Below are 12923 nucleotides of genomic sequence, written 5' to 3' on the forward strand. Positions count from 1 at the left end.
CTGGAACCAGCTCAGGTCGTTTTTCGTTCCATAGCCTCTCAAAGGCATCCTGGCTCATCACTGACTGGCTCACTCCCGTGTCCACTTCCATGAAGACTGGAACGGCGTTTATCTCAACTTCCATCTTCACTGGAGGACAATCGGTGGTGCAGGTATACACTTCATACACTTCTTCTTGGGGCTGAGCTGCCTCTCTGGCCAAATCATCATAGTTCCCGCTGGATTCAAAGTCATCTACCGACTCCTCTGCTAGACGGTGAGTTGTATTTCTTTTGCACATACGCTGGATGTGGCCCTTCGTGTTACAGGCTTTGCATACGTACTCAGCAAACCGACACTGGTGAGCCCTATGGTTTCCTCCACAATGCCAGCATGGTGCTACTCAATTAGCACCCCTTGGTGGACTCTGAGTTCTGGAACCCTGAGGCCTGTGCTCTCTGCCCTGGGCAGAGCCATGTTCTACAGTCTTGCCTGTGAAAGGCATCATTCTGTGTACAGTACTTGCCGGGTTTGAGTCCACAGCATGAATAATTTGCTTGGTGCTGCAGGTCGAGGTCATGGACGCCTGACTGATGCTGATAGCCTTCTGCAGGTTGACTGTGTGTCAGCAGATAATAGCTTGTGAAGGAGGCCCTCGTAGCCAATTCCTATAACGAAGATGTCTCTCAATGCTTTGTTGAGGTGCGTGCCAAAATTACATGGTACCGCAAGTCTCCTGAGGCCGGTAGCATATTTTGCAATCTCTTGGCCCTCAGGTCTGCGGTGAGTGTCGAATCTGTGCCTGGCCATGAGGATGCTCTCTTTTAGTTTAAGTTGGTCGCAAATTAGTTCGGTCAGCTCATCATATGTGTTATCCTTGGCCTTCGTGGGTGCCAGCAAGCCCCTGTCGAGGCGGTAGACCTCGGGCCCACAACTGGTCAGCAGGAGAGTCTTGCACTTCTCCGCCGATGTTGCCAGTTGTTATGCCTGTAATGTACCTATGATTGCCTCCATGAGGCAATGTGTTGGACTCAAACTGTAGTGACCTTGGTCCTTTATTCATAACTCCAGAGTGAGGCAGCCGCATGGTGGCTACCCTTTTATATAGCCCCTGCCACCAGGGCAGGAAACCCCAGTCTCCACCAGTTGCAGCCTATAGTGGTGCCAGCATAGTATATACACAGTGTAAACCTTACTGATCTTATCAGGTAAACAAGTCTCCATCCTATGCAACTATACAGTGACTACATAGAAAGTATATCTATAGTCTGCATATATAACAAGTCCCAATATCTTACTGAGTACCACCTCCTTAGTGATTGTGATTGTGTTAAGTTCCTCTCCAGCCCCCCGCCCCCCCACCCCCCCCCCCCATAGCCCCTTGACTATCCACTGTTGGAATATTGTTTGTGTCCTCTACCTTAAAGACTAATACAAAATACTTGTTCCGAGTGTCTGCCATCTCCATGTTCCCCATTACTAATTGCTGGTCTCGTCCTCGAAGGGACCAACATTTACTTTAGCCACTTTTCTCCTTTTTATATACCTATAGAAACTCTTGCTATCTGTTTTTATATGTTGTGCTAGTTTACTTTCATAGTCTATCTTCCCTATCTTAATAATTTTTTTAGTCATTCTTTGCTGGCTTTTAAAAGCTTCCCAGTCTTCTATCCTCCCACTAGTTTTGGCCACTTTGTATGCCCTTTTTTTTAATTGGATACCGTCCTTTATTTCTTTAGTTAGCCACGGATGGCTTCTTTTCTCTTACACCCTTTCCTCCTCACTGGAATATATTTTTCTTGAGAGTTGTGAAATATTTCCTTAAATGTACACCACTGTTCATCAACCGTCCTACACTTTAATCTATTTTCCCAGTCCACTTTACCCAAATCTGCACTCATGACCTGGGTGCAGTGCCTCAAAAGGTTCAGTGACCTCAACGGAGTGGTCAAGGTCAGTGAGTTCATCTTCAAATGTTATATCTCACCAATTGCACCACTTGCTCTCTCAAGTGGATGTAAAAGATGCCATGGCACTATTTCGAAGAAGAACAGAGGAGTTATCCCTGGTGTCATGTTTGACAAATTTGCTGGAGTTCTTTGAGGATGTAACGAACAGGGTGGATAAAGGGGAACCAGTGGATGTGGTGTGTTTGGACTTCCAGAAGGCATTTGACAAAGTGCCACATAAAAGGTTACTGCACAAGATAAAAGTTCACTGGGTTGAGGGTAATATATTAGCCTGGATAGAGGATTGGCTAACTAACAGAGAACAGAGAGTCAGGATAAATGGTTCATTCTCTGGTTGGCAACCAGTAACTAGTAGGGTGCCGCAGGGATCAGTTCTGGGACCCCAACTATTTACAATCTATATTAACGACTTGGAAGAAGGGACTGAGTGTAACATAGCCAAGTTTTCTGACGATACAAAGAGGGGAGGAAAAGCAATGTGTGAAGAGAACTCAACAAAATTTGCAAAATAACATAGACAGGCTAAGTGAGTGGGCAAAAATTTGGAAGGTGGAGTATAATGTTGGAAAGTGTGAGGTCATGCACTTTGGAAGAAAAAATCAAAGAGCAAATTATTATTTAAATGGAGAAAGATTGCAAAGTGCTGCAGTACAGCGGGACCTGGGGGTACTTATGCATGAAACAAAAAAAGTTTAGTATGCAGGTACAGCAAGTGATCAGGAAGGCCAATGGAATATTGGCCTTTATTGCAAAGGGAATGGAGTATAAAAACACGGAAGCCTTGCTACAGTTATACAGGGTATTGGTGAGGCCATACCTGGGATACTGCGTCCAGTTTTGGTTTCCATATTTACGAAAGAATATAATTGCTTTGGAGGCAGTTCAGAGTAGGTTCACTAGGTTGATTCCGGGGATGAAGGGGTTGACTTATGAGGAAAGGTTGAGTAGGTTGGGCCTCTACTCATTGGAATTCAGAAGAATGAGAGGTGATCTTATTGAAATATATAAGATTATGAGGGGGCTTGTCAAGGTGGATGCAGAGAGGATGTTTCCACTGATGGAGAAGACTAGAACTAGAGGGCATGATCTTAGAATAAGGGGCCGCGCATTTAAAACAGAGATGAGGAGAAATTTCTTCTCTCAGAGGGTTGTAAGTCTGTGGAATTCGCTACCTCAGAGAGCTGTGGAAGCTAGGACATTGAATAAATTTAAGACAGAAATAGACAGTTTCTTAAATGAAAAGGGAATAAAGGGGTATGGGGAGCAGGTGGGGAAATGGAGCTGAGTCCATGATCAGATCAGCCATGATCTTATTGAATGGCAGAGCAGGCTCGAGGGGCCGTATGGCTTGCTCCTGTTCCTATTTCTTATGTTCTTATGAATTCTGGCATTGACCGCCATTTATACCTGCCCCCACTGCCTTCGTAGAGTTTATCTGGAGAGCCTCCTGCCCACCTTTGGATACAGGACCACTCTTCTCTTATTCACCTCCTCCACCTAGGCCTCCAGTGCAGTATTTGAGAACCTTGCAGCATGCTCTCTTCCCTGTTGGACCATAATTCGCTTTTCTTCTAGGTCAGACACTTCAAGCACCTGCATCAGCCAGAATGCATCTCCCTTTTAAGAGGTGCAGGCTGGCTTTAAGTATTGCAGGCTAGCTTTAAGTGGTGCTAGCCTCGCACAGACTTGGCCCTCTGCTGTGGCGTTCATCCACTGACCGGCATGTTTAGCGCTGCCTCAATGCTGCAATTATGTAAATTACCAGGCAGCACCAAGTTTGCATCGGAAACAATGGGCGTGGGTTAATCACGCATCGCGATCTCTGTGCCCGATTTTGGGGGCTATCAAATTTAGCCCCTTTCAGTTTGGCTTTGTTCTGCAGGTATGTGAATTGCTACCTGGTTTCAACAACACTGTCCTGACAGCTATGAAACCATTTGATTTATGTATATATAAATGTGAGAAGTATTTTTTAGCTTTGATTAATGGTGAACCACATTGCTCTATTTTGCCTTTGTATCTGTGTGACATTTTGAGGTTTCTGATCATTCATTTTTTTGTGGAAATTTTGAGTTATATAAAACACGTGTAACTCCCACAGCTACCTGGGCTATACTTCCTCCCACCCTGCTTCCTGTAAGGTCTCCATTCGGTGAAGGTGTTTGATGATGGTCCGCGTACTGTAGTTCACTGTACCGCCCCTGTAACAGCACCGAGACTTAGCAGTCACAAATAATATCCTATGACTGTGACTGTGGTAAACTATCCCTCCTCCACCTTCTGGACCTGTCTGCAGCCTTTAACATGGTTGACCACACAATCCTCTTCCAACGCCTCTCCTCTGTGGTCCAGTTGGGTGGGACTGCACTCACCTGGTTCCACTCCCAACTATCCAGTCATAGCCAGTGACTCACCAGCAATGACTTCTCTTCCTGTGCTCACACCATTACCCCGGGGGTCCCACAACGATCTATCATTGCCCCCCTCCTATTTCTCATCTACATGCTGCCCCTCGGCAATATCATCCGTAAACACAACATCAGGTTCCACATGTACGCTCAAGCTCCCACCATCTCTCTCGAATCCTCCACTGCCTCGATTTTTCACACTGCATGTCTGACATCCAGTATTGGATCAGCACAAAATTCCTTCAACCAACTATTGGGAAGACCAAAGTCAAGCGACTGGATTTTTGGTTTTCTGTCGCCCCTGTTAAAGCCCCGGAAGGGCGGCAATGGCGGCGGTAAGCACTTCCGGGCGGGCGGCCAGTTTCTAGCGCCCCGCCGGAACATTTGCTGCCGGTTTTGAGGAGGCTCGGAGCAATACTGCCCGGGAGAGGCAAGTCGGTGTGTAACGCCCCTGATTGTGACACTGACTCGAAATTTGCATCCCGCCCGATCCGTAACCCACGTAGCGTGCTCTGTGGACGTTAACGTTCCAAGCTGTACCAACCGCAGTGAGTGAAGTAATGCCGACCTGAGCTAAGTGGGATTGTTTTTTTTTGTGATTTATGCTGTGGTGGTATGAGCTATGTATTCGGAATGATTTTGATTTTTGTTTTCAGGTTTCCCCCACCCACCCTCCCTCCACCCTCCCCCCCGCCCGAGGCCCCTTTCAGGGCGCTCCGAGGCCAGCTGTTTAGCTCGGGATTTTCAGTTGCTCAGCCGGCCTCGCGCCCTAAAAAACGTGTGTAACACCTCCCTAAGTGCTCCGCCCCACACTCAGGGCCCAGCTGATGAATGTTGTGATGGCCGATACAAACCATTTGACAGCGCAAAATTTACCGCTCCGCCTGGATTAACTCCGCAACAGAGGCCCAACTGAATTTCAATCCCATGGTCTTTGGTCCCACCACAAACTCTGTCCCCCATCCACCAACTCCATCCCTCTCTCTGGTCACTGTCTGAGGCTGAACCCAACTGTTCACAATATTGGCTGAGATGAGCTTCTGACCCATATCCACTCGATTAACAAGAAGGCCTACTTCCACCTCTGTAACATGACCCAAATCCATCCCTGCATCAGCACATCTGCTGCTGAAACCCTTCATCTATGTCTTTGTTATTCCAATATTCTGCTGGCCGGCCTCCCACCTAACACCCTCCGCAAATTTGTGTTCATCCAAATCTCTGCTGCCTGTGTCCTAACTCGCACCGAGTCCCGTTCACCCATCTCCTCTATGCTCACTGCCCATGTCCTAACTCGCACCGAGTCCCGTTCGCCCATCACCCCTGTGCTCACTGCCCGTATCCAAACTTAAACCGAGTCCTGTTCACCCATCACCCTGTGCTCACTGCCCATATCCAAACTTGCACCGAGTCCCGTTCACCCATCACCCCTGTGCTCACTGCCCGTATCCAAACTCACACCGAGTCCTGTTCAGCCATCACCCCTGTACTCACTGTCCATATCCAAACTTACACAAAGTCCCGTTCGCCCATCACCCCTGTGCTCACTGCCCGTATCCAAACTCACACCGAGTCCTGTTCAGCCATCTCCCCTGTGCTCGCTGACATACATTGGCTTCTCTGTCTGGCAACTCGATTTTAAAATTCTCATCCTTGTTTTCCAATCCCTCCATGATCTCCCCCCCTCCCTATCTTTGTAGCCTCCTCCAGTCCCACAACCCCGCCCCCCACCCCCCCGTGATTCTGGCCTCTTGCCCATCCCTGATTTTCATCGCTCCACCATTGGCAGCCGTGTCTTCAGCTGCCTAGGCCGTAAGTCCTGGAATTCTCTCCCTAAACCTCTGCGTCTCTCTAACTTTCTCCCCCCCCCTCCTCTAATACGCTCCTTAAAACCTACCTCTTTGACCAAACTTTTGGTCATCTGTCCACTATCTCTATGGGCTCGATGTTTGATCTTGTTTGATTACGCTGCTGTGAAGTGTCTTGGGACATTTTACTACGTTAAAGGCGCTATAGAAATGTAAGTTGCTGTTGTCAGGTGAAAAGATTTGTAAATTGCTTTCTGGAAAGAGTGTGTGTGCATGTGCGAGTGTGCATCTGATGACACAAATACACTGTGCTTGTTTAGAGTATACATTGTCACTTCAAATAAGTTTTTCTCTGTTTCTATTAATTGCTTGCTGACAGATTCCAGTCAGGACAAAATTGGTTTGAACAATTCCTTCCCACTTTTGCAGATACATCAGTTCATTCTAGGAATTCTTATGAATCCCAGGCACTTTGCTAGTAAAGGTTAATCATTCCTTTCAAAAATGTTGAAGAGTCACATCATATGCACTCTAATGCCACATGCACTCTTAGACCATCCTCACCCTAATACCAATGCACTTGTAGGACTCGCATCTGAATACCACATACAATCTAATAGCACTATAACACCATAGCCTTGATTTTCCTCTGAATTACTGTCCGTTCTGGGGTCGTGATAAACTGAATGAAATGGGTTATGGGAGACTCCCGCCTCAATCCGATGATACAGAAACTGCATGAGTTATCCTCCAATCTTCTTTAAGGCCTGTCTAACAAGTACCCTGGGATATGAGGCATTATTGACTGCATGCATGCCTTCGATCAGTGATATGATTTTATTCAGTGATTAATGTATGTCATGTTACAGCATGTGTGGGCCTGGAGTTATCTCCATCGGTTGGTTAGCGACAGAGCGGGAATATCATCCATCATACATTATACATTGGAGCCTTTATACATTGGAGTTTAGAAGGATGAGAGGGGATCACATAGAAACATATAAGATTCTGACGGAACGGGACAGGTTAGATGCGGGTAGAATGTTCCCGATGTTGGGGAAGTCCAGAACCAGTCTTAGGATAAGGGGTAGGCCATTTAGGATTGAGATGAGGAGAAACTTCTTCACTCAGAGTGTTGTTAACCTGTGGAATTCCCTGCCGCAGAGAGTTGTTGATGCAAGTTCATTGGATATATTCAAGAGGGAGTTAGATATGGCCCTTACGGCTAAGGGGATCAAGGGGTATGGAGAGAAAGCAGGAAAGGGCTACTGAGGGAATGATCAGCCATGATCTTATTGAATGGGGGTGCAGGCTCGAAGGACCGAATGGCCTACTCCTGCACTTATTTTCTATGTTTCTATCAATGTGAGCCCACTGCCAACCCGCTGCAATTTCTTCCCAAGACCTTATTTGCTGCGCAGGACGGGTTTGGAGCAGGGATACTAACTGCCACTGATCGAGGGAGCTGAGGAGGTGAGCAGCAGGAGCACTGTACACAGGTCTGGGATACAGTGCAGGAAGAGGTTCAATGACCTAACCAGTTCAGGAAAGGTCAGTACATTTGCTGATACACCTCCATCCTATGGTTTAAGCCCCCCACCGACCTCACACTCTGTCTTGCTAAGTTTCTCCATGACATCACTCCTTACACCCACTCCACTTTCAGCAGCACCCGGTCTTCACTGTCTGTGCACCACCTCACCTCCCCATGTATCCATCCACCGCTGGCGCTCACTCCAATCCTTACACAATGTGATGCATCTGTCTCATAGTCACCCTCACCGAATGATCTACATCCATCAGGTGAATACCTCACCTTGACTCACTTACAGGTCTGTTTCTTCTCCCCTTGTAGGAGAAGAGATCGTAAAACGCAACGGAGGGGGACAGGACTGGAGGGGGCTCACCATAAACACAGGCCCTGGAGATAAGTGGCTCATCTGCATCCCTCTCAGTCGAAGATGGAAAGACAGGGAACACAGATAGCTGGTGACAGAATTATAAAAACCCATCTGATTCACTAATGTCCTTTTAGGGAAGGAACATCTGCCGCCTTACCAGGTCTGGCTTATATGTGACTCCAGACCCACAGCAATGTGCTTGACTCTTAATTGCCCTCGGAAATGGCCTGGCAAGCCACTCAGTCATATTCAAGAAGGCAGCTCACCACCACCTTCTCGAGGGCGATTAGGGATGGCCAATAAATGTCGGCTTTGAAAGTGATGCCCACACCCTGTGAATGAATACAAGAAACTCCGATCTGATTTCTCAATAAACCATAGCCATCAGGAAAATATCCATTACCATCTGTAGGAGGTCTGCTTCCATATAAAGCTTTCAGTACTTATTATGTGAGGTTTGCTATGATCACATATATCTCTAACTGACTGCATTCACTCTCAGTCCCACAAACAATTTTATCACAAGCCAGTGCTATGTGTGATTTTTTTTTGTCACAAGTGAGCCGTATTTGCCCTTTGAGGTTAACGATGCAGTCACTTGAATCATTGAAGTTGAGCCAGAGGAACAGGAGGCCATTCAGTCCCTCGAGTCTGTTCTGCCTTTCAATTAGAATGATGGCTGGTCTGTATCTCAACTCCATTTACCCGCCTTGCTTCCATATCCCTGAATATCCTTCTCTCACAAAAATCTATCAATAACAATTTTGCAAGTTTCAATAAATCACCAATCTCAACAACAGAGTTCCAGATTTCCCCGACCCTTTATGTGACGATGTGCTTTCTGACATCACCTTGTTGTGGACTCCCCCACCAGAGGAAACCGTTTCTCTCTCTCTACTCCTTTAATCATCTTAAACACCTCAATTAGACCACCCATTAATCTTCCATACACAAGGGAATACAAGCCTAGTCTATGGAACCGGCCCTCATAATTTAATCCTTTTAGCCCCGTATCATTCTGGTGAATCAGCGCGGCCCCCCTCCCCCTACAAAACCAATATAGCCTTCCCGAGGGGCAGTGCCCAGAACTGAACACAGTTCATCAAAACAACAAGGAACAAACCGAACCCGACGGATGGGAAATATCTGTGGCGTGACACCAGAATAGACGTGGGACGGGGTGAGACACCAGAATAGATGTGGGACGGGGAGTGACACCAGAATAGATGTGGGACGGGGTGAGACACCAGAATAGATGTGGGACGGGGAGTGACACCAGAATAGATGTGGGACTGGGAGTGACACCAGAATAGATGTGGGACTGGGAGTGACACCAGAATAGATGTGGGACGGGGAGTGACACCAGAATAGATGTGGGACGGGGAGTGACACCAGAATAGATGTGGGACTGGGAGTGACACCAGAATAGATGTGGGACTGGGTGACACCAGAATAGATGTGGGACTGGGAGTGACACCAGAATAGATGTGGGACTGGGAGTGACACCAGAATAGATGTGGGACTGGGAGTGACACCAGAATAGATGTGGGACGGGGAGTGACACCAGAATAGATGTGGGACGGGGAGTGACAGCAGAATAGATGTGGAACGGGGAGTGACGGAGGGAATAGATGTGGGACGGGGCGAGACACCAGAGGACGGGAAGTGACACCAGAATAGATGTGGGACGGGGAGTGACACCAGAATAGATGTGGAGTGGGGTGACAGAGGGAACAGTGTTACACAAGTGGGGCAAAATAGTGTTGATTTGGGTCTCTGGTACTTTGGCTACTGCTCTCCAGCAGGACTCAGAAGGTCCAGATATCAGCAGGCAGGACCACTGCTCACGTCTCTCAGGCCTGTAGCTGTGCGAGTTACATCCCTAGTTCCTTTCAAGGCAGAGGGTCTGTACCAGGACTGTACCTGTGGCCCAATCGATGAGAATTGTGCACATTTCTGTCCTTAGACACAGTGCATTTCAGGTATGTTGCACCTACTGGGTGCCCAGCAGGTATGTTGCACCTACTGCGTGCCCAGCAGGTATGTTGCACCTACTGGGTGCCCAGCAGGTATGTTGCACCTATTGGGTGCCCAGCAGGTATGTTGCACCTACTGGGTGCCCAGCAGGGCACAGACACGAGCATTCACCTTCAACCATCTTCAGCTGCTTCATCATTGACCTTCCCTCCATCATAAGGATGTTTGCTGATGATTGCACAGTGTTCAGTTCCATTTGCAACTCCTCAGATAATCAGTCTGTGCCCACATTCAGCAAGAACTGTAAACATCTAGAATTAGGCTGATAAATGACAAGTAACATTTGCACCACACAAGTGTTAGACAATGACCATCGCCAAAAAGAAAGAGTCTAACAACCTCCCTTAACATTCAATGCCATGACCATCATCAAACCCCTCACCATCAACATCCTGGGGGTCAGCATTGACCAGAAACCTAACTGGACCAGTCACATAGATATTGTGGCTACAAGAGCATCTCATAGGCTGGGTATTCTGTGACTAGTGACTCACCTCCTGACTCCCCAAAGCATTTCCAACATCTACAAGGCACAAATCAGGAGTGTGATGGAATACGCTCCACTTGCCTGGATGAGTGCAGCTCCAACAACATTCAAGAAGCTTAATACCATCCAGGACAAAGCAGTTCACTTGATTGGCACCCCATCCACCACCTTAAACATTCACTCCCTCCACCACTGGCTACGGATAGCACCTCCCAAGCCAGCGACCTCTTCCACCTGGAAGAACAAAGGCAGCAGGCGTATGGGGACACCACCACCTCCAGGTTCCCCTGCACGTCACACACCACCCTGATTTGGAAATATATCACCGTCCCTTCATTGTCGCTGAGTCAAAATCCATAAACTCACAATGTAACAGCACTGTGGGATTATCTTCACTTAAGAACATAATAAATAGGAGCAGGAGTAGGCCATTCGGTCCCTCGAGCCTGCTCCGCCATTCAATAAATCATGGCTGATCTTCTACCTCAACTCCGCTTTCATGCACTTGATTCCCTTAATATCCAAAAATCTATTGATCTCTGACTTGAATATACTCAATGACCAAGTCTCCACAGCCCTCTGGGGTAGAGAATTGCAAAGATTCACCACCCTCTGAGTAAAGTATTTCTCCTCATCTCAGTCCCAAATAGTCGACCCCTTATTCTGAGACTGTGACCCCTGGTCCTAAACTCCCCAGCCAGTGGAAATATCCTCCCTGCATCTATGCATCTACCCTGTAAGAATGTTGTATGGTTCAATGAGATCACCTCTCATTCTTCTAAACTCTACAGAATATAAAAGAAAAATAAATATTTGCTTTTCTATAGAGTCTTTCACGACCACCATACAACTCGAAGGTTTTTACAGCCAATGAGGGGCAGTGAAGTGTAGACTTTTGAAATGTAGTCACGGTTGTTATGTGCGAAATGCAGCAGCCAATTTACACACAGCAAGCTCCCACAAACAGCAATGTGATAATCTGTTTTTATTATGTTGATTGAGGGATAAATATCGGCCAGGACACCCGGGATAACTCCCCTGCTCTTCTTCGAAATAGTGCCATCGGATCTTTTATGTCCACCTGAAAGAGCAGATGGGGTCTCGGTTTAACGTCTCATTTGAAAGACAAAACCTCTGACAGTGCAGCACTCCCTCAGAACTGCACTGGAGTGTCAGCTTAGAATTATGTGCTCAAGTCCCTGGAGTGGGCCCAGAACCATAACCTTCTGGCTCAGAGGTAAGTGTGCTACCCACTGAGCTACAGCTGACACATCGAGGCCTAATCTACTCATTCTCTCCTCAATCCCCCCATCCCAGGAACCAGTCTGGTGAACCTTCGTTGCATTCCCTCAATGGCAAGTATATCCTTCCTTATGTAAGGAAACCAAAACTGTACACAATACTCCAGGTGTGGTCTCACCACGGCTCTATATAATTGTAGTAAGATGTATTTACTCTTATACGCAAATCCTCTTGTAATAAAGGCCAACATACCATTTGCTTTATTAATTGCTTGCTGTACCTGCATGTTAACTTTATGTGATTTGTGTACAAGGACACACAGGTCCCTCTGAACACCAACATTTCCCAATTCACCACCTTTTAAAAAATACTCAGCTTTTCTATTTTTCCTACCAAAGTGGATAACTTAAAATATTTCTCCACATTATATTCTATTTGCCATGTTATTGCCCACTCACTTAGTCTGTCTATATCCTCTTGAAGCCTCTTTGCATCCTCCTCACAACTTACATCCCCACCTAGCTTTTTATCATCAGCAAACTTGGATATATTACGTTTGGTCCTCTCATCCAAATCATTGATATAGATTGTGAATAGCTGAGGCCCAAGCCCTGATCCTTGTGATACCCTACTAGTTACAGTCTACCAACCCGAAAATGACCTGTTTATTCCTACTGTCTGTTTTTTGTCTATTAACCAATCCTCAATCCATGCTAGTATATCACTCCCAATCCCATGAGCCTTAATTTTGTTTAATAACCTCTTGTGTGGCACCTTATCGAATGCCTTCTGAAAATCCAAATACACCACATCCACTGGTGTATCTATTCTGCTAGTTACAACTTAAATAGCCACACAGACCGCAACGGCACAAGAAGGCGGTTCACCACCACCTTCTCATGGGCCACTCGGATTGGGCAATGAATGTCGGCTTTGCCAGTGATGCCCACGTTTCATGAATAAATAAAAAACTTTAAATATGTGAAGGATATGGGGACTGAAATTATTCAATCTTTAACGGCTACTTCTGTAAGCTTGCTAAATTTGGGAGAGATGTCTGAGAATTGGAAAGTGCCTAACATGAGTACATT

The sequence above is a fragment of the Pristiophorus japonicus genome, chromosome 11, assembly GCF_044704955.1.
Source record: "Pristiophorus japonicus isolate sPriJap1 chromosome 11, sPriJap1.hap1, whole genome shotgun sequence".
NCBI lineage: Eukaryota > Metazoa > Chordata > Chondrichthyes > Pristiophoridae > Pristiophorus > Pristiophorus japonicus.